This window comes from Acipenser ruthenus, chromosome 1 (assembly GCF_902713425.1).
Source record: "Acipenser ruthenus chromosome 1, fAciRut3.2 maternal haplotype, whole genome shotgun sequence".
Taxonomy (NCBI): Eukaryota; Metazoa; Chordata; class Actinopteri; order Acipenseriformes; family Acipenseridae; genus Acipenser; species Acipenser ruthenus.
Window position 1 is genome coordinate 85,672,470 of NC_081189.1, and position 22,889 is coordinate 85,695,358.

The 22,889-nt window shown below is 36.9% G+C and overlaps 1 long non-coding RNA gene across 2 annotated transcripts; it reads left to right on the forward strand.

Annotated features, from left to right (window-relative positions):
• The first annotated feature begins 470 nt into the window (after window positions 1-470).
• LOC131738111 (uncharacterized) lies at window positions 471-10,338 on the forward strand. 2 transcript variants are annotated; one of them, XR_009329627.1, is made up of 4 exons: window positions 471-945; window positions 9,242-9,305; window positions 9,668-9,709; window positions 9,785-10,338. It is a non-coding gene; the product is annotated as an uncharacterized LOC131738111 (long non-coding RNA). The 2 variants fall into 2 exon arrangements; XR_009329624.1 differs by lacking the exon at window positions 9,242-9,305.
• Window positions 10,339-22,889: the final 12,551 nt, after the last annotated feature.

The window sequence follows — 22,889 nt, forward strand, 5'->3', positions numbered from 1 at the left end:
ACAGAAAGCCAGAAGCTTCCTGAAAAACACTGTACAACTATTTATTTATTTATTTATTTATTTATTTATAAATTCCAGTGTTCGCACGGGTCCTTAAAGTCCTGGAAAGTGCTTGAATTTTACCTAATGAAATTCAAGTACTGGAAAACCTGGAAAATTAACGATTTGCTGTTAAAGTCCTTAAAAGTGCTTGGCAAAAAAAGCGACCATTCACAAAATTATTACTGGCTACTTGCATTCTAAATATATGTAAATTATAAATTTGACTTCAATTATTAATCTCACGTCTTCATAGAATAGATGTTGATACTGCAGAATACGTTATTGCATTTCCTGCAGTGGGGGTGTTCACTGTGAAGAACGTATTGTCCCAGCAGCTGGTAATTTTTGATCACTATAGATTTCCCCAGTAATCTACACGTGCAGTGTATTCATGTAAAATATAATAAAACGGCTGCATGAGAGGACATTCAATGTGATTATAAATACTGGACTTTTAAAATCAAAGACTCGGTTTTAAACACCCCTCTTTTTTCCATATAATAGACCCGTCTGTAAAAGAGCGCTAAATGTTTCTACGCACAGACTTGTTAATGGACAGTGATAGACGTTTTTTTTTGTTTTACCGATGACCATTGGCTTTCTTTCAGCATTGTTTTTACTGTGACACAAAGTAAATGCCAGGATAATGTAAATACAATCAATTTGTATGCCGGCTGGCTGTTGCCAGACTCAAAGAATATTAACCGTGCGCGCTGCAAAAAATGCATGAAAGATTTTGATATCGGAAATATGGGAGAGTCGGCACTCAAGAGCCACATGAAGTCTGCGAAACGTCAAGTTCTAATGATCAACGATGGAAAATGTTCGATATTGGAATATTTTTCAACGACTTCCAAAGACACAACAAGTAGCAGCAACTCACCTGGGCCTGAGGCTGAAATGGTAAGTATTTCTTTTCTTTGTTTTTTTTTGATAACTGACACGGGGACAGGTGAAGACACTGGGGTGGATATAAAACATTCCTTACGAGATTTTTCATATTAGAACTTGAGGTAGTGAGAGGAAGGTAAAATACTGTAACCCGATTTTTTCCCACATTAAATTTTTTCACGACAGCTACTCGCGTTGTTCAGGTAAAATGTAGGCCACAACGTTGTGTTTGGCGGGATGACAGAGGTTCTAACAGTCAGCGGACGGCGCTGCTTGTAAACAATATTTAAAAAAAAAACGTGGCATCCAAACGGAACATTTTTTGACAAGTGTTTTTCAAAAAAAATAAATTGTACAGACAAATTATCAGAGTCGTGTTCCGAAAGATGTAGCCCAATGAATACCAACCATGTACACACAACTAAAATATGACCTTGATAATCACAGGGAGGTGAAGCAGTCATTCAAACATACTTTCTCCAGAAAGAACATTTTCCTAGACGGCAAGCCAGAAACATGCAGCTTCAAAAGATTCACAGCTAAGTTTTTTTTTTTTTTTTTGCTATCTCTGTTGAAATATATTTTAGAAACATTAACAGAGTGGATTCGAAAGAGGAACAATTTAATAAAAAAATAAACATTTATTATTTAAAAAAGAATGACAACATTCCTTTGTCTCACTGATTTTTTGAGTTTTAATGACAGAATCATTGCAATATTACTGTCACTAGTCCCAGATGAAAGAACACGGTAAAAACAAATAGTGTTTTTTTTTTTTTTTAAAAACACAGTAGTGGTTGTATAATCCTACTTAATCACATTAGCTTGTGTAACTAGAGCTGCGGTTGGTCAAGGAGGCATTAATATTAACATACACTAATAGCACTGTCCTGCAGCGGAATGTGAAAACCGCGTCAGTCAAAATAATGTAAAAGATTATGCAGTACAGGAATATCTCTGCAAACCTATTCAGAATTTAGAAAATCTTTAATTACGTTTTTCATGTGGGACTAAGTCTGGCATTTATTAAATGGGAATCGAGAGTTATAGTGTATACACTGTTTAGTGTATTGTAAAGGGTAGGTTCTGGCATTTAAATATCTACGTGTTTTCAAATAAAATACACGTCTTTTGCCTTGTGAAACAGTACGTTTAACTTGTTTACAATATTGTTAAGTGGCTTAAGTTTTTCCAGTGTGGCTAAAAAATGTTAAGTTACTTTACCAACCTATATGTATATGTATGTGTGTTTGTATGTATGACCTCTAAAATATAAAAATTAAACGCGTTTTGGTACAATTCCTACAGGACACCTTCACAAAATTTCTTTTTTTTTTTTTTTTAAAAAAGATAAATGTTAGTATACCTAAACATATTGGTACATGAAACATTAATCGCACGATAAATGCATGATTAGTAGCATAGACAAAATTATGCTTTTATTCATATTTGTTATGACCCTTGAATGTTTTAAATGCAGTATAAATCAGTGAAGATACCGGTATTCAAATAAATATTACAGTGCTGGTTGGATCAAAAACCTGGACCGTTACTTGAGAAGCACCAGCGTTTTGAAATAATATAAAACATCTTTTTTTATGACTCTTATTTCCTGTGTTTTAAAATGTGTTCTACAATGTTTAATGATGATAGTTTTGTGTGCTTAAACCTGAAACTCGGTGTGTGAGTTCATCACGTCTTTGTAAACGGAGTAGTAATTTATACTACATAGATTATATGGTAATGATATATATATATATATAATATATATATATATATTTAAATTATTACTTAGTTTCATGGTCATATTAAAAGATGTGATTTGAAACTTTTTTTTTTTTTAAACAGTGTGTGTAGCTTTTTAATTAAGTATCTGTCAAGTATCTGAAAGTTGCAAAGTAGAAGTAAAAGATAAGGATTTACTCAGTTTTTCCAAAGTGGATGTTGGATTTTCAGCAGACAAATTTATCAAACATCTCTCATTTTCCAAGAAAGTCATTGAGAGAGTGATCTAAGAATTCCAAATAGATGCAAGGAAGTGCGCTGTTCATCTGCTGAAGAAGTTATTGGACAAGACCCCCATCAAAGCTAGTTTTGTGCGACATGCTTCTTGCCTCAATCCACCTAAAATGGCAAAGAGTCCAGAAGAGTGTCAGAAGAGACTAAAAGGAATGTTGTCATACTTTGTTGGGTTAAAGCTTTTCCCTGATTGAAAGTATGATGACGTACAAAGGCAATTCAAACATTTTCTGCAAGACGAAGTCACCAACCAGCATAGCCACTTCCTTAACTATGACAGTCATCCCAGAGGGAAAGTGGCACTTGATACCTTTTTTGCTGAACAGCTTGAAGGAAAATAGAAGTATATAGAACTCTGGTACATTATGAAACTGGTGCTGGTACTTTCCCATGGGCAGGCCACAGTCGAAAGAGGTTTTTCAGTTAATTAAAATCTTACTGTCATTAACAAGAAGGAGGTCACGTCTCAGAGGCTAATCCAGGATGCAGTCACAAAAGCTGGAGGGGTAGAAAAGATTAAGATTACCCCAAACATGATTTCTTATTGCAAATCTGCTAGGCAGAAATATGAGTGGCCCAACAAGAGAGCAAAAAACAAGAAAAGGCCACATGAGCAAGAAATTATCCATACAGTTTTTTGGCACTGGATGCTCCATCTTTAATGTTAAATGTTTCTTTTGTGAAAAGATTTGAAATGACAATACAATAGACAGCTACTTTGAACTGCATTTCACCCTGACATTTTTAAATCAATTAATGTGGTAAGTTGTATTTTACCATGCTTTATATACTGAGGATCAAAAAAAACATATCACTTATATTTGAGCATCAAAAGAAACTTAGCACTTATATTTGGATAAAATTCACTAGATGTGATCGAAAAAATGGCAAACTCTGTTTTAGAGAAGGTGCAGTGACTTTTTATTGTGCTGATTAACAATTGACATCACGAAGATGCTGCAAAATGATCTGTTGATCTTGGGCAGGTGTTGTGACTCTTGGTCTCCCAGTTTGTGGCCTGTCATTGACAGTGTGTGTCTGGTTATACCGTCTCGCCAGGTTTGAAATCGCTGGCTGTCAGCACCCAAGACGGCGAACCACAGTACGCTGCCCTAGTCCAGCCTTCAACATGCCGATCACACGAAGGCGCTGCTCTCTTGACAGACTTGGCATATTGTTTTTTTTCTGTGATTTTCTTTATTGCTTTTATTTAAAGCTTGCAATTCAACAGCTGAAATCACTCCATGTCCAGTGTCCAATCAACTGTCTCACTAATTAGGTGATTAAGTGCATATGCTTCAGTCATAGTCACTCAAGTTTGTCATGGTCAAGGATGACTGATCGAGTGATTAAAAAGAAACCAAAACATTTTGTCAATGTCCATCATTTATATACCTTTTTATTTTTCAAAAATAAATGTGTTATAATAGTGATAAGTTTCTTTTGATGCTTGGTATATTAACTGCTTTTGATTCCTTAGTGTTTGACTACATGCTCTGCTGTACCTTTTAATTTTAAACATGCCCAATGTAAACATAATCTAACTACCTACTGTTAAAAATACTACAGTAATCTCACCCGTCTGAGTAAACAGCTCATCCCTACTCTTTGTTTAAGGCAAATTCTACACCCCCTGAGTGTTGAATTGGCAGAATCTGAAGGTTTGAACTTTTTTTAAAACATTTACCACATAGTATGATCTTTGGTCCTTTCTTATGTAATGTAAAGGATTCAGATTCCGGGGAGGGGGGAAAATGACCTTTATCTTTATATGGTAGGGTTGAAACTATTAAAATGAGTATTTTACCAGTTTTCAGATTTGTTGAGTATCCCCTCCATGTTCCCCACATTTATTTACACAAACTTTGCAATTACTTTGACTCATCTATTTGTGAAGGTAAAACACCTAGAATTAGTATGAATACACTTTTCCTTGACATCAAAGATGGTGGCTTGGGTTTACCGAACCTGTCTGATACAAACTAGCCTTTCAATTTTGACAATTCTTTAATTGGTTGGAACCAACTGTATCTACTAGTAAACACCTAGAAACAGAACTTGCATACCCCCATACCTCAAAGAGATATGAATGCACACAACATCAGCTTCTCTGAAGAAAAATATGATTTTCACTAATGCTTCCTTTTTAAACAGATGGAAATTATTTCACAATCTAATAGTCATATTGACATGTCATGTGACCTATGGGTCAATCATTTGTTATTACAGTAAATCTCAACAAAGCATTTCAGGGTGGGGTTTGGCTACAGGCAAACGTCAACACTGTTGGTGATCTATTACTAAATAAAGGCTTTACATCTTGGAGAAAGCTAAAGCAAAGGTCCTCAGTTCCAGCTGATCAAGTTTGTACACCAAACTTATAAATGTTCTACTCACACTCACAAAGAAAGAAGTATATTTAAAATTTAAATACACTCCACTTGAAAACCTAATTATTTCCAAAGCTTTTAAATTGAAACCTGTATCTTTACAAATTTATCAGACAATCTTACTCAAATAAATCTATTAAGGAAACCATAAGATCATGGAGTTCTGAACTTCATTATATGGTTAATATTGGAGTTTGGACTCACATCTGTAGGATTTTTATTAAGTGCTCACCAAATGTAAAACTATGTTCAGTCCAATTCAAATTAATACTTAGAATTTATTTCACTCCCAGTAGACTTTCTAGATGTAAATTAAAAAAAAAAAAAAAAAAAAAAAAAAGATTGTTGGAGATGTAATGGAGCAGAAGGTAATCTCACACACATTTGTCACTTGTCCCAAGGTCAGTTAGTTTTTTTAAAGACATAACTAAGATCATAGAAATAATAATACATTTTCTGTTACAATTATCCTCTAAAATGATCATAATTGGTGACTTTACTGATTGTAAATTGACCAGTATTCAATTAAAACTAATCTTATATTTTTTAGTGGTTGCCAAAAAAAATGATCTTCGTAAAGTGAAAATAGACAGATCCTCCTTTATTTGCTCTCTGGATTAAGACAATATTAAATACTCTCACTTCAGAGAAATCTACATTCAAAATGGTAGGTAAACTGAATTTCCAGGAAGTATGGACCAGCGCTGCACATGTTAACATAAATATAGCTACATCCCAATAATTATCCACCTACTATTCAACAACTAATAATCAACGACTTTAATTATTACATGAAATATTGAGTTTCAGTTAGATGATTGGATGATGTTAACTGAATGAAAAAGTATGTTTTTTATGTTTAAATACTTTGAAATATCTTTCTTTACATAACTTATGGGTTAAATCTTTGTGAATGAGGCCTTATGATTTGAAACACAGCTGAACTTTACTGGATTTACAGAGCATACTGGAAGTTTGCAGTATGCTGTGTGTCAAGATGGGGCAGTTTAACTTGAATGGTTGTTTGAACACACCTGTCAAAAATACTTTAACACAAAATTATTCCAAGTAAAACATTCATACAACTTATGATAAGTTAATAATCATCTCAGGGGAATTTGTATGCTGCATGTCTTAATTTTTTATTTTTTTTTCATATTCTGAACCACCTTAAATAGAATTGTACCTCTCCTGCTAGCCATATATGAATTTGAAACTGTATATTATTCTTTAAAATATTCTGTTAAATATAAAGTTATATATTTGTTGCATATTTTGTACATTTTTAATAACTTCCGCAAATGTAGAGAACTGAATGAGCAAGTCTTTAATTTATTATAATGAGATCAGTCAAGTAAGCAGTAATACTTTTGTGCATTCGTAGTTACTGTGTGTGATGAGGATGTGTTCCAAATCCAGTGGCTGAACAGTTTAGAATCCTTTTCAGGAAATCAGAGCACTTTGTTTACCAAAGCCATTTTATAATCTTATAGAATACATGAGGTGGATACTGTAATAACTAATTGTAGTCTGGCCAGTGCCAAAACAGTTATATCAAAAAGCTGTAAATCAACATGGTTAAATAATTTTAGTGTATAACCACAGAATGCTGTATAATGTTATCTTGGGGTTTTGTAACATCTTTTAAATTTATAAATTTGTATAGCTTCCATGGCGCATCACGTAGCAAAAGTTTTGAACAACTACTGAGGGAATGTTGGATCAAAAAGATAAGTCTTTAATCTAGCTTTGGAAGGTCTCTTGGTACTGCCAGTGGACGGGAGCGTCACTTTGGTGTCAACACCTATATTTGTGCTTGTGAAATTTAAAGAGAGCATCCACTTTCTGTTTTCAGAAATCAGCCATGATCACTAGCACTATTCTGAAAGAATTACAAATAATGTGCTGGTCATTAAGATCAATGGCATTGTTTCTGACCACCATGCATTTACATACTTGACAGAATGTACTGGTTATTTAAAAAATGAAAAGGTATTGCTTTAACAACACTAATCTGAAATATTGAATGGAAGATCTCAATTTACTGATGTACAAATAACAGCATTGTGGAGCTTGTCAGAATGGAACGAGCGAAGTTAATCTGATTAAAAACATTGTAACATAAACTCTAAACTTTGATTTGTAGCTGTAATACATTTTTGATCGAAATAATGTGTACAAATTATATTAGTACTGTATTAATGAAAGCTAGACAATGTTCAGTGGGTATCTTCCATTTGATATCTGCAGGTGCAGGATGCCATATACCCTACATTGTAATGTACTGTAAATTAAATAGGGGCCTACATGAAAGAGTATGTTAACTGTGAACCAGTGATAATGCATACCAATATTAATAATATACATCAATACATTTTTATTGTAAGCTAAAGTCCTAGACCTTGGATATAGAGCTAAGTGGACTCCAGGCATGAAAAAAATATATGTTTTTGTCTTATTTCACTATTCCTTTTCATATTCTTTAATGCAACACTTCCTTTTATTTGTCATGAAACTACCGCAGCCACTTAAATTAATAATAATACATTTTATAAGAGATACAATTTATTGCAGAAGGAACTGTCTGTATGATAATATTGTATGATTTGCAAATTAAATTAAATGAGTTCAGATTGAAAGTATGGGATCTTTTGTCCTACATTAAGTCAGTAAAGATTGAATGAAGATAGGAAGAATGTACTTGTTATCATTGTCTGCTTTACTGTAGACAACTTACAGCTGTTAACGTCTTACCATTTTTGGGGTATGTTCTGCAGCCATTAAAGATATGAATTATGTACCAAAAGTATTACATGAAAATCTTTTTCACGGGATACAATCGTATAGGATACAATGTACCAAGTGTGAACTGAAGTTAATGCTAGATTTATGTTGTTGTTCACAGAAGGGAAATTTTTGCACAAAGTTCATGGTAATTATTTCACATATTATCAAGAGGTCAAAAAAAGTTGTGCAATGTAGTAAATGTTGTTTTTGTTTTAAAATACAGTTGCATCATTTCTATTCCCAAAAATTGGATTTTGGCTGCACCTTAACAAATAAGTAACTAGGCTTGAAATATGTTGCTGTGAATCTTTAAAAAAAAAAAAAAAAGTGCGCTGAGTTTGAGAAAGTTGATGGAACATTCTATCACACTTACTTTGTAAATAAATATGAATTTAAGGACCGAGGACAAATTACTTCTTGTTCATTAGTTGTCTTATGAGATGATGTTGAAAACTGGAACCACTACGTCTAAAATATGGGAGCATTTTTTGACAAACAATTTGTAAGAAATTTCCTGAACATTCTTTTCAACTATAAGTGTTGCAGTGACTGTAAATCATCAACCTGAAACCTGATGGCATGCTTCAAAGGTGCAGCCAAAGTCCAATTTTTTGGGCACCAATACACCTTACAAATTTATGGCAAAAAAACCCCAAAAAACACATCTTTAAAATTAATTTTGTTCCATGTATTCCTTCAGAGTTGATGCAGTCTGCAACTATGGTTTGAAAATTCCCGAAAGTGTGATACATTGACAATAAATAACTTGTAATGCTTGCAAGTAGGATCAAAGCATTCCACTGTTTTCATAAGTTTTTTCTATCTGCAAGTAGGCCAATCATGTCAAACTGTATTCTGAAGATTTAACACACACTCACACTTGCTGTTATATTTTGTTACATAAATTAACATTTACTTGCATTGAATTTTGTAGTTGATTCTTCTTTTATATCCACATAAAACAAACACAAAAATAAAAAATTAGAAAAAAACAAAACAAAAACAATTGATGGTTGTGCTTATTATTTGTTTGGAGCATTCATCAGAAACATCACCTGCTTTTTAATAATTTCTTCTTCTCATACAGCATCTTATTTTTTTCACCATTCCAGCTATAGGACAATTTGAGAAATCGCCCAGCAAAATAGGAAATGTCTGAGTTCACTTATTGTAAAGGTATTGTGCTTCCTGAGGATGCTTGCATCTTCTACATTTAGTTGGGAGTTTGTGTAAGTTTCCTTTTCCTTTCATTTTTTCTCCTTCTATGTACATAAAAAAAACACAATTTATTTAGATTTTTTTTTAGATACTGCAGATCTGCAACAGCCAGTTAGTCCAAAAATACAGATTTTTTTTCCGGTTGATCTGTATCTTGCAAATTGCAGTGCGCAGGGTTACTGGTTTGTGGCCAGGCTCTGCCCTGTTATGCTAACTAATACAACAAATTTGATCTGTATATGTGCAGACCTTTTACATAATACAGTATCCTTGTTGTTTAAGTTAATTTTATATTTCAATCATCTTTCTTTTTCATATAGCACCTTTCATAGTGGACCACCATCACAAAGCACTTTACAGAGGTAGGCTGTGAACTGTACATTATATGCAGAGTCACTTACAATAGGACATTGATTTAACATTGATCTCATTTGCAGGATGGAGCACAAGGAGGTTAAATGACTTGCTCAAGGTCACAGAGTGAGTCATTCAGAGATGGGATTTGAACCAGTGACCTTCTGGTTCAAAGCCTGGTCTTTAACCACTGGACCACACTGCCTCCAGCAACACTAAGTATACCTATCTGAGATCCTCATAGGTGTCCTATGTTCAGCCCAAGTATGATTATAAAGCTTGACACAAACTGCATATTAGAAGAGATCTTCTGGAAAAATGAAATATGTTGATATCCTGCCATGGTCATTGGAAATCTAATACTTTCACCTGGACCCGATTTGAACAATGGTAAATCAAAAGAAAACTGCTTTGTAATTATTATTATTTGTTTATTTAGCCAAGGCGACTTACAGAGACTAGGGTGTGTGAACTATGCATCAGCTGCAGAGTCACTTACAATTACGTCTCACCCGAAATACGGAGCACAAGGAGGTTAAGTTACTTGCTCAGTGTCACACAATGAGTCAATGGCTGAGGTGGGATTTGAACCGAGGACCTCCTGGTTACACTCCCTTTTCTTTAACCACTGGACCATGCAGCCTCCAATTATGTAAATTCTGGTTTTGGTCTGCATTTATTTACAAAATAAATGTACATTTGTGGTGTAAAAACTCCATAATTGTCCTACATCCTCAAATGACATATTTCTGTATAACAAATGTTATAGCCTCTGAAATAATGTATTTATGATGTCACAATCAAAAATAAATTGGAAGATGGAACTACTATGTCAAGGTAGAATCTGAAACTATTTCTGATAATGTATTAAAATAACCCAAAGCACTATTTGGATTAACCAAAAAGCCACTATTTGTGTAATCAATCCCCTAGTCTGATGCTTCAAATCACAAAATATCACAAAAAATGTGCTTTGAACTCTGTAAGAAATATTTCTTTTTATGTTAGATGGTTTTTAAATTCAATTTACCCTCTTACAGCAAAAAGCATTCCAATCATAAAAAAAAAAACAAAAAAAAAAACATCAAAGCGCAACCTTGTCTAAATTACAAGAAGGAGTGTGCAGGTCTGCAAAAATAGTAAAGACCAACATCACTGACATTTCAACAAAGTAACATTAAGTTAGAAAATCGAGAGGAATGGTAGTTCCTCGCTCCAAGTTACAGCGAAGTGCGAAAACTGCCAGTGACTATCTATACAGGTGTTTTCAGGATATTTGTGCATCAAAAGTAAATCAGCGAAAAGCACCATTCCACATTTAATTTGTAGTTCCCAACACTCTTACGTGACATGTTGAAAAAAAAAAGTAAATACTTGCCATACAGTAAGAGAAATAAGTCGCCAAAGGAAGGTATATACTGGGGAACACATTTATTTTTACGTCTGTATCATGTATATTAAACTATTTATTGATATTTTAAAATGGACTAGTCGCACACATCACAGGCAAATTAATTAATTAACTGAAGACCCCAGACACTTTTATCCACGCAGATGTATGTTACAGCACATTCGATTTTCATGACAATTAACTTGTTATGTCAACATGGAAATATAACAGGGCACACACTATAATATTTATATTAAAATTATTTCTGTTTTAAAATGGAACATTTGCCTGCAAAAAAAAAGTGGTATACGTGGGATTTGAAACTACAACCTTCGGTTTATAAGTATTTGGTATTAACTCGCAGTGCTACACAATTAGGTGAGACAAGCACTATTCTGAAAGATGGTCAGCCAGATGAGAATTCTCTGAACTTTGTTATATTTTTGAGATTTGGCGAGCCATAATGAGAATGATGAAGATGGATTCTGAGATTTTGAGCTGGAGCTCTGAGAATTTTTGGTTTCCTGTGAGTGTAACGCTCATTATGGTCCTTATTGGCACAGTTGTTGCATTCAAAAGAGAAGCTAATTTAGGTGATATTTTAGTTCACAGTAAACATAAAAGAATAATTGACAGAAGAGGTTCTACGAATACTTGCACTAGTACATGTAAAGTGTGTAAATACATGGACAAAAGTAAAAATATAATTAAACATAAGAACAACACATATCCACAAAACTAATACCTACTGTAAAAATAGCAATGTTGTTTATGGAATAGCCTGTGAAATGTGATGAAATAAAATACAAAATCAAAATACATGGCTGAAATCGTGACGCACACAGGAAGGCTTCACCTTTCTTGAACATTGGAGCACATTCTACAACAAGGACTATATAGGTTGGACGGACTGCACTTAAACAGAAAGGGAACCAATCTACTCGGAGAAAGGATCCTTGAGGAGGTCCAGACGCATTTAAACTAGAAAGGAAGGGGGGAGAAAACAAAGAAACAGAAGGGAGGCCACATCAAAACAAGGGCAACAACTCAAGGAAAGACAACTATTAAATGTATTTATCTTAATGCTAGAAGTCTCAGAAACAAAATGTTAGAACTTGAAGCTACTGCACTAACAAGTAACTACGATGTGATAGGTGTTACAGAAACTTGGTTGTCTGAGAGTGATGGAGACAAATATAATATTAGTGGGTACACACTATATAGGAAAGACAGGCAGGACAGAAGAGGCGGAGGGGCAGCGCTATACATAAGAAATAGTCTTGAAGCCCAGGTGTTAAATCTGGACGAAGAAAACAATGCAGAATCAATATGGGTCAGAATAATGGACACAAATTCAAAGGGCATAATAATAGGAGCATGCTATAGACCGCCAAATTCAGATGCTGAGCAAAATAATCTGTTATACAATGACATTCGAAATGCATGTAGAAAAGGTGAAGCCATACTAATGGGGGATTTCAACTTCCCCCATATAAAATGGGAAAACCCGATGGGGGGCACGACGGACAAAATTGAAATGGTGGAAATGACAAATGACTGATTCCTAACGCAATTTGTCAAGGCTCCGACTAGAGGGGAGGCATGCCTTGATTTAGTCTTTTTAAATAACGAAGACAGAATAACTAAAACAGGTCAGAGAGTCATTGGCAAACTCAGACCACAACATGGTCTCATTTGAAGTATTTTTCAAAACCCCAAAAGTAATGACTAAAGCTAAGGTTTACAATTTTAGAAAAGCAAACTATGAAGGTATGAAACAGAGACTAACAGAAGTAGATTGGAGTAAAATAGAGAAAACATCCACAGAAAAAGGATGGCTGTTTTTTTAAAAAATGTAGTACTAGAGGCACAAAACAATTACATCCCAAAATTAGACAAATCTAAATCTAAAACAAAATTGCCAAAATGGTTTAATAGATCAATTAAAAAAAAAACATTCAGCGAAAAAAGGCACTTTACATAGAGTTTAAAAGGGACCAAAAACAAAGTACACATAAAGAGTACTTGGAACTGCAAACACAAGTCAAAAAGGAAGTTAGAAAGGCCAAGAGAGAGAGATAGAAATCAATATTGCTAAGGGGGCTAAAACCAATTTTAAAATATTTTTCCAATATTATAACAGCAAGAGAACATTTAAAGAGAAGGTTAAATGTCTAAGAGACACAAATGGCAAAATCATAGATGAAGAAAAAAATAGCAAATATATTAAATTATTACTTTTCACAGGCTTTTACAAAGGAGGACACGGACAACATGCCCCACATGTCGACCTGTTCCTATCCAGTTTTAAATAACCAGGTCCGACAAAGGACCACAAAGGGTTAAGGCCTAGAAGCAAGATCTCTATATCAAATTAAATGCCACAAAATTTCCTTTTATATGGTTAAGGTATCTGAAAAAAAAACAAAAAAAACTCAGAGAGTCTTACCCCCCCTTTGACTCAATTCGAGTCCCAATTTCTGTAACTTGATTACAACACTGATGTACATATCCCGGCCCCCAGTTTATTCCTTCCCTGGGGGTGATATCCAGCCCATGCAGGATAATAAGGATGGATATAAAAATGTCAAAAAATGCTAAGATTTTGTAAAGTTCCTTAAACCTTTAGGACAAGTATATGGTTCAGATTGATAACCCACCTAGGACTGATCAGACAAGTAACACCCTTAAGCCTGTGAACAAACTAAAGTTTAACACCCATCTGAAATTTGATCTGAGATTTCCCTTAACCTGGTTGGTCAAGGACCTTGAATGTTATCGTTCAAACTATGTTTAAAATCAATCTGCTAATACATTTTTCAACCTAACGGTAATGTAATACTGAGACCTACACTATGACACGAACCTGCACTCAAATCCTGATTTAAAAATAAAAAGTTACCTGTACTTTTATTTTAATGTTCGCTTTTGTGTACGAGGTAACTGAACTGAAGAACCGCTCCATGTAAGATTTATTATTTTTTTTTATGGAATTCTGAGCAAACAACATTACTCTTAATATTGAAGAAAATGTTTCTATTCATTAGCAACAAAAACCAGAGCACATAAAATCCGGACCCTCCCCCCCCTGGAAAACTTGAAATGTCATTTTTTTTAATGCATCCATTTTCTAATAGCATTAGAACCCTCATAAGAGGGCTTTACCATCAAGGAGACCAGTAAAAGAAAATTAAATAACTTGAACTGTGAACTTTGTGTTTGTCATTGTCTGGACCACCTGCATCACCTTTTCTCCTACACACTGCAACCCACACATTCACTGCACCATAATATGCCCACTGTTTCACGCCATAATGAATAAAATTGCAATAGTAAATAGGCAAATCATGACCGTGCACACTAATTGCAATTATGGTTCACCATAATGTTTAGTGCCCTTTCGTAAATGAGGCCCCAAGTATGTAAACAAAAAAAAACAACAAATGATAAAGCAACTTTGAAGTTCTTATATTGAACTTCCTAAATATCTCTCACTTCTAGCAGTTGTATTTTCCTTTGACAAAAGGAGGTCAACTATATGTCCTATGTTTCAACTATATGAAATTTTACTGAAGCCTGTTGTGTCAGGCAGAACGCAAGACTCGTAGCTTTATATTAGACTGCCTGACTGTGTTCCTAGCTCACACTGTCCCCGCAGGAACAACAGCAGTCACCTGATTTACACAGTCCCCCATTACATCACCGCTGTAGCATCGAACATGCAAGACTCTAAACATAACAAAGCCCTCAGCAGTGGTAACATAAGCGCACATTGTTGGAAAAATTGTTTATGCTCATGGCCTCGTAATCAATAAGAGTGATGTTTCCCAGCCAGGTGTCTGTCTGTGTGACCCTTAGGAAACTGATTCCCTCATGCTTCTTGAACATGCTTTTGCATTTTCTTCTGTCATACAGTTTATAAATATATATTTTTTTATGGCTAAAATTACAGTTATGGGCTGGTTCTGTGAAAGGAGTTATGTATGGAAATTCAGTCCTCAAAGTCTTATATTAATTATCATGAAATAAACATGAGAAAGATGTCAGAAATGGCTTGACTGGAGAAAAACAAATCTTCACCTCAATTAATTTGTCTATACTTTTTATATTGAATTTAGTGCTCATGAAAATTACATTTTCTACAGTACTGGCTGCAGTCAGGCAGTAAGAGGTTCCAGTCATAACTAATGCTTGTTTACATCCATTTTTCTAAAACATTCTCAACAATTTGAATTCAGAATTTATATGCTTAACTTACTCTTTTGCTAAAGGCAGATACATTTGTATATGATACTGTAAAATTGCCAAGATACTGAACCCTGGAAACAAGGGTCCAACCCTGGAAAGTCTTTGCCTGGACTCTGGGTGCCAGACCAGTAGGGGTTGCTGAAGCACATGGAGGTGAAGCATCCCCTGATGATTATCCTCCCTTTTCTGTGGGAACAAAAGGGCAAATGCAGGACTCTCTCTGATGTATTATACTGTTAAAGGGAAAACCCCTCAACATAACTGCTGACCAATATGTCTGTCTACTTTGGCTTGAAACATAATCAAGTTAGGTCCTCAAATATGGCTTTTTTATTTTTTTATTTTTTTTTATTTTGGACAATATAATTATATAAATATAATAGAATTAAATTGATGGTTTTCAATTAATGTGACTAGCGCACTTTGGTACTGTGATGAAATTAAATAAGATTATTTTGCAACACCAAGTTGTACGCATTCAAAGTCTTTCATTTTTCTATACTGTATACAAAATATAGCAAGATATTTATTATCAAGCTTTTCGCTGCCAAGATAAATAGAAAGCTACATCCCTTGCTGTGCCACAATAAAACTAACATTTAAAACTTTTGTAACACCTAGCCAATAAGGCAAGGGCTATAGCTAGGGGTCTACTTAAATCGCGGGAAATTTACGTATTTTTCACGGGTATGTTGCGGAATAAAATTAGGATTTCGCGGACATTTCGCGGACCTGTTTAAACATTAAATAAACCTAAGTAGACAGTATTTCAGAGCACTATAAAAGCCTAAAAATAGCGGTACTTACTTCCTTACTAAAACAGAGTGCTGTCATTTGTTAAAGGCGAGTATGCAGCATCCCCGTGCAGTTGACTTGCCCATACATTGAGACTGCACGTCTGCATCCACTAATTGGTTGGAAGATTAACTTTGCCAAGTTATACAGATGTGGAAATCGATTAGAAACAGCCCAAAAACTAGGTTACACAAGGGTATCTGGCATACTTTAATAAAGTCAATGTATGCATGTGACAGGTTGACTGGGCGGTGACGTCAGGCCAGAGTGCAGGAACTAAAAACACACAGGCACTGCAGTTTTCAAAAGGAATATGGCGGCTGCCGTTTTTATTAAACAACAAAAATAAATAAAAGGCTTGAACAAAAAAACACTTCTACAAACAAAAGGGCACGTTGGCCAAACAAATAGAAACAAAATCACGGATACGAGTACCTTCAGGGTTCACATTAAGTAGCAATCGTTCCTTCTATTTTTAGTCAGACTTACGTCTCTCCTCTAACACTCCCCCTTAATGAACCTGGAGAGCGCCTTTTATAGTCTGTGGCTGGAACCTTAATTACCTAAGTTGATACAATAATTTCCTTAAGGCTCCAGCCACATTCCCACGAGGGTATTTAGGGAAGGGGTTTTAACCCGATCCCCACCAACTACACAATATAAAAGACCGGCTTTTTCGCCGGTCTCAAAACAGTACATGAAACGGACGGCGCTTCGCCATCCTAAAACACAATAAATAAATAAACAAACAAACAAACACAAAATAACACGGGCGGAGGGGACCCCGTTCTAAAATAAAACAAACAAATACTGTACAGGGCTGCTCGCCCTGCTACAATGCAGTACGTTCGTTGTCATGTTATTTGTCCCATCCAATAATTTATTTTATTAGTACCGAGTCAAAACAAAGAAGACGTGGCTATTCGGGTCTAAAATTACAACTGTAAGCAGCAGGTTGAAGCGAGGTGGCTGTGCTGGATCGTTTTAGTACTGATTTAACTTGCAGACAGGAATACTTTTTGTCTAGGCCGACTTTCCAGTTTGGTTTCTGAAAGCTGTTTATTTTACGTTCTGTTCAGCAGCCTCTGTAGTAGCCTTTTGTTTAATGTGATTCTAAAGCTAAACAGCGATCGATCGTATTTTCTCCAAATACACATTAAGATATGGAAAACAATTACCTCAGTCTGCATGTACAGTTTCTCTGGAAAATATCTTGAAACGATCATCATCTGAAATATACTTTGCTTTTTTTGTCGTCCATTTCTACTGTTTACTTCCAATGCTGAAAACTAGATTTAAGCAACATAAATCAAAACAATGCAGCACCAACCTTGTCCCACCCCCTACTGCACAGTACTACAGATCACATAAAAGCAGTAAAGACGCACTGATAGGCTGATTAAAACTTTGTCATTTGAATAGTAAAAAAGAATGTTAACTGCTTTGGAGAATTTTTTTGTGTAAATGTTATTTGTGAACGTTTTTTGTTTGTTTTTTGCTTACGTGCAATGCACACGGGACGGCGAAGGAATCACAAAGCGCTCTCTACAGAAGGAAGATATGTAGTTTGCGTCGCTTGCATTGTGCAGTGGTTCATTTAAACGAGGTTTCTTTTTTTTTCTTCCTCTCAGTACTTGTTTGTATGCATTGTCCCCTAAGAGGTGAATTTCGCGGTGGTCCCTCAATTTCACGATTTCTGCGAAATCGCGATTTAGGTAGGTCCCTAGCTATAGCAACTAAAAACCTGGGAACTATTATAACCCAGGTACACAAGTTATCTATATGTATTATACACACACACACCATCACATACTCTTTTGGAAATCAGGTTGGTTGTCACAATATCCCTTCAGTGAATTCCAAGACACAGGGTTTATGGATAGACAGGTAAACCTTGGTTTTATTTCAGTCATAGCTGTACCAGAAGAGTACGTTAGGTTTATACTGTAGTGATGCTGGTTCCCGCAGGCAGGCGCATCATATAGGCCGAGGCAATCCACACACAGGCGGAGGGCGGGCATGAACCCGGGACCTCTCGCACTAAAGCATAGTGCCGATACCGCTGTACAAAAGAGCCGGCTCCCTTGCAAGGCGCGTATATCGGGCTTATGTTTTTGTGCGTGATTGTGTCACCTTCCAGCCTTACAGCTGCCTTTCCCCGTGCACGCTACACTCTCCCCTGCCAGCCTCAAGTCCGCCCCGGACTTGCTAACCAGGCTACAGTCCGACGAGTGCATACCGGGGTACCTGCGTCCACTTCTGACACCAATGTAGCGATCTTGGTTCCTGCAGGCAGAGGCTTCTCACACAGGGCGAGGTAATCCACACACAGGCGGAGGGCCGGCACGAACCAGGGACCTCTCGCACTAAAGCATAGCGCCGATACCGCTGTACAAAAGAGCTGGCTCCATTGCAAGGAGTGTATATCGGGCTTATGTCTTTGTGTGTGATTACGTCACCTACCAGCCCTACTGCTGCCTTCTCCCGTGCACGCTACAATACTTTAAACTGTAGTTTTAGAAGTTAGATTTATTTTTACAACGTTTGATGAACAAAAAAAATAGGCAAAATAGTTAAACGCACATGTTCTAATAAAATACAGCAACAAATACACAATTAATCAATAAAGAAAAGGACCGGGAGTGAGGAATCGTAAGGATAGCGGCAGCGGGCTTCAAACAGCAATTACACAGACCACACACAAACAGGTCAGCCACCCTGCAGTGGATTGGTTAAACTGAATCTTAAAGAAACACAAACAGCAATAAGAAAACTTCCAGTCTTCCAACAATCTCTTGTGCAAAATAACATTCAAACAGATTGTTTGACTATAAACAATCCCGTGTCTATACGGCTCACAAAACAACCAGAATCAACCTTCTCACTTTCTTTCCATAGACTTCAATGCCCGCCGCAGCCCTGCCTGTCCTTGCTGTTCCTCTCACAGATTGCAATGCCTCAGACCTCTCCCTGATTCGCTTTAACGCAGCATATATATATAATAGAAAAGACAAACAAGGTGGGGGGGCTCCCGAGTGGCGCATCCGGTAAAGGCTCTCCATGTGGAGTGCAGGATGCACTCTATGGCCTGGATGTTGTCGGTTCGAGTCCAGGCTATTCTACACCCGACCGTGGACGGGAGCTGCCAGGGGGCGGTGCACAATTGGCCGATCGTCGCCCGCGGGAGGGAGGGTTAGATCGGCCAGGGTGTCCTCGGCTCACCGCACACCAGCGACACCTGTAGTCTGGCCGGTCGCCTGCGGGCTTTCCTGTAAGCTGCCCGCTGCAGTCGGCTGACGGCAAATGCTTCAAAAAGGAAATTAGCTGCCAATTACATAATTAACGAATATAAATCATGAGTAGAGTAAATGAACACAACATGCAGCATGTAACCTGCATCAGGCGCCTGCAACAGGTGCGCCAATTACATCAGATAAAAAAGGTAAACTCCCGATAGTTAAAAAGACCACGTCCATCTATTCTAAGTGACACCAGCCTTCGGCTATTATGTAATTAAGCAATGTTTTAGCAGCATGTATTCTTAAAATGCAATGTGTAACAACTAATTTGTTAAAGCAGTACCAATGCTAGTCAGTACATACAAAATGAGAGAATATAAATATAGAAAATACACATGTGTTACACTTTGTTTCACTATTTAAAACTACCAAACACCTCATAGGATGTAAACTCCCTCAGATAATAAAGAGAAGTTAATCATTAACTGTTGTCTTGCCTTTTTAATTACAATTGTGAGTCGTTCTTAAAGGAGAACGCACCAAAAGGCTGATTCCTATAATTCTTTCTTTCTGTTTCTATCACAAGCTGCATTTGCTACCAATGCCATTACTCTCATAGCCTACTTTTAATATTTATTTATTTAGTGAGGCAGTTAATTGATCAGGGTGGTTATGTGAAGGTCGGATATTCAGTGTTCCACTGTATTGTGTTTTAGTTCATTTTAAACCGGAATTCATGGACAGCTCGAGTTGCATTTGTGAGATTCTGTTTCACAAGACCGAAGCCAGCTATGAGGCACCCAAGGTATGTGCCTCGGTTAAAATCATACTAATAATTTTTTTTTTGCCCTTTTACACGTTGCATTGCCACAAATAAAAATGCATTTCATCCCATTTTGCATTTGAAGTGGGATACTTGAAGATTTATTTCTGACAGTGCGTGATTGACACTGGTCAAGTTCATAGGGCTGTGGTTTGCAAGGAGTCTCGCAGCTGGCCAATCACATTAGTAGAGGTGAATTGCATATTCATGAATACAAGTTAGAACACAGCCAAACAGCCTATCAAATCACTTGTGTCTTGGTCATGGCTGACTTCGGCCCTGCTTTCACTGTACATATGTGTAATAGATCAGCAATGTGTCTGTATAGCTGAAACTTTTCTCTAGTTAAAGGTTATTGTGTACAGGTACTGTGTTTTGAAAAAAAAAAAAAAAAACAATACAAAAGAAATCTCACAAGATGGTGCTGGCTCATAAATCTATACAGACATAGGTTGTTCTAAGGACATACTAAGAAAATATAGTTTGAAACTATTACCCTTTAATTAAAACTGGAGAAAACACTTAAATGCCTCATAGTCTTTTAAACCAGTTTTTCATTTACAAGATTAATCATTTCTGATTAATATGATTTTGATCTATAATCGCCTTTATTGCCTGAGGAGTTTCTCTTTGTTCTATTTTTTCTCTATACCTTCACAGTTTTCCACCCACAACTGAATCCCTCTAAAAAAAGCAGTAATTTTTGATCATTGTAACAAATAATTTTTTTTTTTTTTTTTTTATAATAACCTTGGAACATTAAATTAATCCCCCCCTGGCTCAACTATTAAATATCCTTCACTTGTAACAAAGATAACACTGGTTTATCAACAGTAGTGATGCCTACTCTGATCTAAACTGTTATTCTTGTATCATTTTAAAGTATTTCAGTCCCTTTAACCTGCTAGGGGCACAAAGCTTTCAAAGGTTCATTTTTAATATCAAGAGCATATTGACACACAAGCCATTGACAAAAGATGTTGAAATATTTGTCTAATAATTATATTTTTCTAAGTTTCTTTTTATAACTATCTCACAGGCTTAACTCCCATTTACAATAAAATAGATAATAATGATATAATACATATATCATTTATATGTACTGTACAAGTCATGTAAAAGGAATTATGTCTATTTCATCAAATGACGACATTTGGATGAATTTTGGTGCATTTGTACGGTTGACAGCACTGGGGACCAAAGTCTATTTATTTATAGATAAGTAAAGGTAATGGCAATCCAAATGATCTCTACCCTAACTGTACAGAATATTACTGTCCTCCGTCAGCCGACCGCTTCTTTTCACACTGCAGACTCACCATGCAGCCATCTCAGAGCTACAGCATTGGAGAACAATGCAGCTCTTGGCAGCTTACAGTCAAGCCAGTACGGTTGAGCCGTATGTGGTGTTGCTGAGCCCTTGCTCTGGCCCCGGCTCAGCCGATAACTGACCCCGTCTGCACCGATGGTCACCCCAGATGTTACAGAACCAGATGTCAGCATTGCTGAGGAGTACCATAATGCAATTTTGATCGCGGCCTCTGTTGAGGCTGGGTCTCGCCCTCAACGATGCCAAGAGACAATTAATACCGGTGCAAAGTACGGTCTACTTGGGTCTCCGGCTGGATTCCCTTACGATGTGAGCCTACCTGTCGCACGACAGAGTAGCTGCCATTCACAACTGTCTGGCCCTGTTTCAACAAGGGTTCACAGTACCATTGGTTTTGTGTCAAAAACTATTGGGTCTGATGGCCGCAGCTTCATCAGCCATCCAATTGGGGTTACTCCACATGCACCCGATCCAAGCGTGGCTCAGTGCTTTTCGGCTACTCCCCAAGCGCAACAGACACCGTTGGCTGACCATGTCTCGCCTATGCTGGGAAGCCCTAGGGCACTTTTGTATGCTTTCCTGTCGATACTGCTGCTCTCTGCTTTCCTCGAGAAGGAGATGGCCCAGGAGAATCTGGTTTTTGAAGCTTTGCCAGCTGCTGCAGGGCCAGCCCCGGGAGATCCCGCTGGGCAAGGATCTCCTCAGTCAGGCACAAGGCACCTTCTGGCACCCAGAACCAGGATGATTCCAGCTGTGGGTCTGGCCCCTGAACGGGACCATCTGTCTGCCTTAGGGCTCTAAGATATGCTCGTTAGTACACTACAGAACGATAGGGCTTCCTCCACAAGAGCACTATATGCTTACAAGTGGAGGTATTTTCAAAAGTGGTGTATGGCCAGAGGTCATGACCCCATATACTGCCCCATAGCAATTATTTTACAGTTTCTGCTAGATTTGCTAGTGGCGGGCAGGTCCCTCTCTGTGCTGAAAGTGTACCTGGCAGCTATATCTGCTTGCCACGTCCCCATAGACTCAGTTTCCTCGGACTCAGTTTCTTTCGAGGTGCCTCATTGACTGACATTTGTACTGCGGCTAGCTGGGCTACTCCACATACATTCACCAGGTTCTACCAACTTAATGTGGGAGATCCCTCTAAGCTTTCATTAGGCACAAGGGTTTGTGCTGGAGAATAGACTGCTGTGACCTGTGCTTTGTCTCTCCCTGTTTATTTCAAGTTCAAGCCGTAATCTGCCGCTGCTGTGATCCCCTGAAGTGAGCAGAAGACCCGAGCTGCGTCTGGGGTTTTTGAGACAAAAGGCTGTTATGCTGTGTCAAGAAAGATTGTGGAGGGCAAACCTGAGAT